The sequence below is a fragment of the Leptidea sinapis genome, chromosome 11 (assembly GCF_905404315.1).
Source record: "Leptidea sinapis chromosome 11, ilLepSina1.1, whole genome shotgun sequence".
Taxonomy (NCBI): Eukaryota; Metazoa; Arthropoda; class Insecta; order Lepidoptera; family Pieridae; genus Leptidea; species Leptidea sinapis.
The window spans coordinates 4103268-4109835 of NC_066275.1; positions in this window are offsets into that span (position 1 = coordinate 4103268).

The following is a 6568-nucleotide window of genomic DNA, read 5'->3' on the forward strand; positions in this document are numbered from 1 at the left end:
GGAAACCCGTCCTTTCGAAATAAAAACAAGAAAAAATGACTATCCGACACAATTCAGGGGAGGTCGGCTAAAATCGTTCAAAAATCGTTGGCAGGCGCTTGGCGCGAACAAATTTATAATATCTGCAACAACTGGGTTTCGAATACCGTTTTACAAGAAACCTCCTCTAATAATGCCAACAAGACTCATTGTGAATCGATTTGCAACCAAATCGTCACCGGCAATGACTCAAATAGTGCAAGACCTCTTGGATCAAAGAATACTGCAGCCTGTTACAAAAGAAACGCCCAGTTTTATCTCCAAGCTATTTCTGCGGAAGAAAAGCGACGGGTCAATGCGACCCATTTTCGATCTACGAGAATTAAACAAATTCGTAAGGATAAAGCATTTTCGCCTTATTTCTCACAGTTCAGTGCCAGATTTTCTCCAACCGGGAGACTGGATGATAAAATTAGACATTTCTCAGGCATACTTCCATGTGGCTGCAGCAAAATCTCATTACCCTTCGAATCAGTTACCTAGGTCAGCTGTACGAGATGACATGTCTGCCTTTTGGCCTGGCCTCAGCACCACATCTTTTCTCTTCCATAACATGCTGGGTCGCGGAGACCCTGCGTGCGAAGGGATGTCGAGTACTAGTATACCTCGACGATTACCTTCTGGTCAACCAAGACCAGTCCAATTTATGTCTTCAGGCCTCGGCGGCCGTGAGGCACTTGGAATACCTGGGCTGGAGCCTCAATTATCAAAAATCGATCTTAACTCCGACTCAAGACTTAGAATATCTGGGTATCCACTGGCAAACCGCGAGGAACAGAATGTCATTGCCAGAAAAGAGGATACAGAGTCTCAAAGCAACCATAGATCGATCGTTATTAAGAAGCCAGATCACGCTTCGCGACCTACAAAGTTTAATTGGACAGCTAAACTTCGCCAGCTTTGTCATACCCCGAGGCAGGTTACACTGTCGGAAAGCACAAATATTTCTTCAGCATTTCAACAAGAGGCAACAACGACAGAGACAACTTATTCCCGACGAGGTGTATCAAGAGATGAGGTGGTGGCTCGGCGCCACACGTCACTCTTCGGTAATACACAAAAAGCCTGCCACTCATTTCCTAGCGACGGACGCTTCGGATTTGGGTTGGGGTGCTCATCTAAATGGTCGTCTAATGTTGGGGACGTGGTCTCCTCGGCAACGAAGATGGCACAGCAACAAAAAAGAGCTGTATGCAGTAATAGCAACGATCAGAACAAACGCTGCAGCGTTAAGCAAATCCCACGTACTCATCCAATCGGACAATCGAACTTTAATAGCATATATTCGAAAAGAGGGCGGAACAAGATCGTTGACTCTATTAAGTTTGACCTACCAACTTCTAACCCTTACAGACCAATTCAAAATAACTCTATCGGCTTTTTATCTACCAGGGAGGTACAGCACAATTGCAGACAGACTGTCACGAGGGAAAGAAGTTGCGGAATGGCATCTCTTACCGCAAGCAATTGTAGAAGTATTTCGGAAATGGGGTCGTCTGGAAATAGATCTGTTTGCTTCCCAACGAAGTGCTGTAGTAAGAAACTACGTATCAATAGATTACAGAGATCGATCACCAAGCTATATAGATGCCTTCAGCAGACCATGGCAACACCAACTGGCGTGGGTATTCCCCCCGCCGAGCCTATTACCCAGAGTTCTGACACACCTAAACAGCGCGACGGGTACTTATTTAATTGTGGCACCGGAGTGGCCTCAAGTTTTCTGGTTGCAAGATCTGAAGTCCAGAGCGTTGGATCACCCACACGAGATTCAGAACTTATCGGAAACAATGATCGATATGACAACATCACAGCCACCTCCACAAGTACATCTATTAACCTTGAAAGTTTGGAAAATTGGGGGTGGGCTTCCCAAATAAAAGAGTGGTCTCCACAAGAGAAAGAGCTGCTGAGAAAAAGCTGGTGAAAGTCTAGTTTAACAACATATCTACCTGCAATTAAGAGATGGTTGAAATGGTGTAACAGTACTCAAGTAAATCCAAAAGCACCTAACCCCGCTGACATTGCGAAATTCTTAATCAATCTTTTCCTTGAGGAAAACTTATCTTATAGCACTATTCTCGTTTATAAGTCGGCTGTATTAACTTTCTGTGGACCTTATGTAGAACAACAAACATTTACAAACTTCATCTTAAAACATGCTCTTAAAGCAATTGGGGTACCTAAACCAAAATCTGTTAGATCATTTGTTACTTGGGACCCGACAGTCATTCTGGAATGGCTTTCAGCTAATCCACCTAAAGATACACTCTTTGAAATATCGCGTAGAACAGCAACAGTTTTATTACTAGCTTCTGGACGTAGAGTCCACGATCTTACCTTATTGCGAGTTTCCAAAGATAACTAACTTGATAACGGACAAACCATCTATTTAATACCAGCATTTGGGTCAAAGACTGACAAACATGACTGCCGCTAATCTGCTTGGAAGCTGTCTGAACACCCTGACAAGAACATCTGCCCAGTTAGTTTAATTAGGCGTTTAATAGAGAAAACCAAACAAAGAAGGTCTGATATTACAGACTAAGACAACCTCTTCATTACAATTTGTAATAAGGTAAAAAGTGCTTCCCGCACTGTAATAGGCAATTGGGTACGCACAGTTCTTAAAGACAGTGGCATTGATGCTTCCCCAGGGAGTTGTAGGTCAGCTGTAGCTTCTCTGGGGTGGCTAGATAATCAACCCTTAGATAATATATTAGAACGGGGTAACTGGAAATCATCCAGTACATTTTTTAATTATTACTGTAAAGTAATTAAAGTATCTAAAAATGATCATAATTCTTTTTTCAATACATTCACATCAGTATGAATTTTTGATTTAAATAAGTATTAATAATTAAGTGATTTGTAGAGTAATTAAAAATAAAAAGTTTTAACAATTATATATCAGATTAAATTTTATTATTCACATTTAACTATTCATCATAGCGTTGTGTTTATATACATATATATACACCTACATATTTCACCAGCAGATAACAAACACGTCTTCATATACAATGCTGTATGTTTTCCGGAGGCACATCAATATAACGGTTTTACACAAAAAATAAAACCGATATTATGTGCCGAGAGGGAAAACATACAGCATTGCAGGAAGTCCTTCCTGATGAAGACTACCTATGATATTCAAAGTGACAACGGTTACCCGTGTCCTAGCTGGATTGACATTCGATGACATTTTGACACATGAGAGCTTAGATAACATACTCCACAGAGAACATAGACCGTAATTAGATGGCAAGTATACACTGCTTCTTCATATACAATGCTGTATGTTTTCCCTCTCGGCACATAATATCGGTTTTATTTTTTTGTGTAAAACCGTTATATTTTTGCGGTAACAGAAGCTTCATCTGCAATAAAATGCTGTAGATACTGAACGATGTTGAGATGGAAAAATTTTCCTGTCCATTGTCTAAATAGTTTTTCGTAAGGTTAATGCCGCTTTTTTTAAATAATGTCAATTGTCTTCATATAAATGGTGTGCTATTATTTCTTTATCCCGGATTGTAAAAAATTTAAGATCTTTGGTAAACAAGCATCTTTAGAGACTGAGCGTTTGGCGATTAAATAAAACAACTGCTTGACTGTGAGGAATATGTGGAAGATATGATTTATTTGAAAGTTACATGATATATATACAAAATCCTTACAAGTTACCCAATTACAAATGTTACTTAAAAAATATTTACAAGTTCAGAAAATACACACCAATACTAAAGCTTACATTTTAACCAATAGTAAAACGTTTCATTCAATAAGAATTGAGAATAATATTATGTGTTCTATCTCGCTCTAAAACTAATGCTATCGCAGTAAGCCGGCCAGAGAGCGCGGTTTGTGTAAACTCGCGTCGAACCTCGATCATACGATGTCAATGAGCATTCAGCACCTACTCTGTCGCTCATTGATTAAAATTGCATGAATAGCGATCGACCCCCGAGTCCCGACGCGTCATTCGAGGACGCTCGGCCTTGCTGTGCGGTTGTGTAACGCGGAGCATATGACTGGTCACGTGAGTATATCTGCGGTCGTCGAGAGAAAGTACGATGCTTGAACTTCACTGAGATGACTACTGGTGATCTGTATGATTCTATGAGTTGATGTACAGCATTATGAAATGGTTCTTATCAGAGCTAATATTACGTTATATAAAATAAAATATTCTTTTCAGAACGAATCTTTCGGCATACGCTTATTACAGTTATTATTCACCATTACTATTTCTACGATCTATAATGCTACATTACAAGTTAGATATTAGACATTTGTATTAATTTATATTATTGGTTGTAGGTACAGCTACACATCCATTTCAAAGGAATTCTCAGCATGAATTCTGTTCAATGAAACAGCCGCCAATGACAGCTACCGTTGTTGGTAATATCTTGTTCTATGATGCTACTAATTTCATAAAAAAATCACATATTTTTTCGCCGATGAAGATATTTTATTATTATACTCAATCCTACATTCAGTGTCATAGTAAACGCGCTCGCTCCCACAGAGTATCTTTGTATATACTAATAACTCGCTCCTACAGCTACATTAAATGACGTTCTATACATATAGACTGACACCTCATACAAAATCAAAGCCGAAATATGCCACATACCACAAATCACACCATAAAACCTTCGACTGCTATGTCTATACATTTCTGCGTTTACTACAGTTGCTTAAAATATAATTGGTCAATAGGCAGCAATGTAAACACTATTTCAATTTCATCTGCGTATTTTGAATTTAGAACCCGATTTGGACAGTGACATCAGTGGAGTAGCAGTTAGGTATTTTTTTAAATCCAGACAAAAACGTGGGTTGCTATAAGTTTTACGTTCGTCAGTCTGTCCCATTTTCCGATCAAGATCTGTTCAGTCGGAGGTTTTTTACGTTTTTAATCAAAAATAACATATTAAAAAGGGGAAAGTTTGTATGTTTATTTATTGGCTTGAGTTTATATTTGTTACCGACTTCTTTACGTTCGAAAGGGATTTGGATGTAATAAGTTAAGGTAAGGTTTAATGAGAGAAACTAATACTCAAATATAATATTTCTATTTACATAAAATAATTAGGTAGTTAAACTGGTTATTTAAATGTTGATTTCCTTGAATTAAATAAAATTTGTTTTAGAGTTAGATATCTTTTCCAGTGTATCTTTTTGGTATATGTAGTGTAAGCGGACATCACATTATATATGTATGACAGCTTTTGTCAAATTAAATGTGGTTAAATCCAAAACACTTAAATCCTTTAGAGGTGAAATATAAATATGCTTATTTGTTTTGTAAATTTCTTCATATCTATCTCTTGCTATCAACTGGCGCCAATTCTCTTCCATTAATATTACTTTTGTTAAATTTATTTTTATTTTTAGATTGTTATTGGATCTGAACTACACTAACTAATAATTAGTCTAAATTTGTGTAGATCTACTAAATTTTGAAATGCAGCAATTAACGGAAGCGCATTGCAATTTTATTACAGACCGTTAGAAATTCTGCCACAGATGCCAATTTTCTTTCAATATCTCGTGTACGGGAAAGCTGAAAAATATTAGCTTTTACATATTTGCGATGTAAATAAGTATCAATTATCACTAGGTAACGATTCTTCCGTGATAACGTGTAAATAGCACTAGTATGTAAGCGTTTACGTTCTTGTAAGCCATTCATATTACACAAAATACAATATTGCTAATCATTGTTCACTAGGCCTTTAAAAAAATTTAACAAATACACAACCGACTTCAAAAACACTATTCCAAACCGATAGATATAATATACACTAAAAATTATAAACATATTAATAATAACATTAATAGATCTATTTCTAGTAACATAGAACATGGAAGCACCAGCTTTCAAATAAAAAAATAATTATCAAAATCGGTTCACCTAGTCGAAAGTAACAAACATACAAAAAACCTACCGACGACGACACAGCAGGCGGCGCGTCGCTTCAATATGCATACTGTTATTTGTTAAGTCTATAGAATTTTATCTTATAATTTAATTATTATTTTATTCAAATATATTGGATGCATACCCTTTCAAACTAACTTATTCTGTTTATTACAGTCATTGTAAAATACTCTATTGATTTTAAAAAATTGGCTTTTGTATTTCTTGTATGTTCTTTTCAGGAGCTCTCCTTTTTTCGACCATTATATAGTAATATAAAAGAACAGAAGTTGAAGCCTAATTGAATAAAGTTTATTTAACTTTGAAATTTTTTTGTCTTTCATTAATTCTTCTTCTGCACATAATAAAGAAATAGTGACCAAATCCTCGTCACTATCGCTCATCTTCTAATGTTGCTCCCACGCGAACTGCTATAGAAATGACGCGAGCTGCCGCTGCAGTTGTAGTGCGACGGTACCGCCTAGCGACGTGAAGCGACGCGCAGCGTAGCGCTACTGTAATGCGTTCCAACCTTTATAGTTTATAGTATATTAATTACTCTTTGGCCTTACAGCCAACAGGTCCATAAATTGTGTC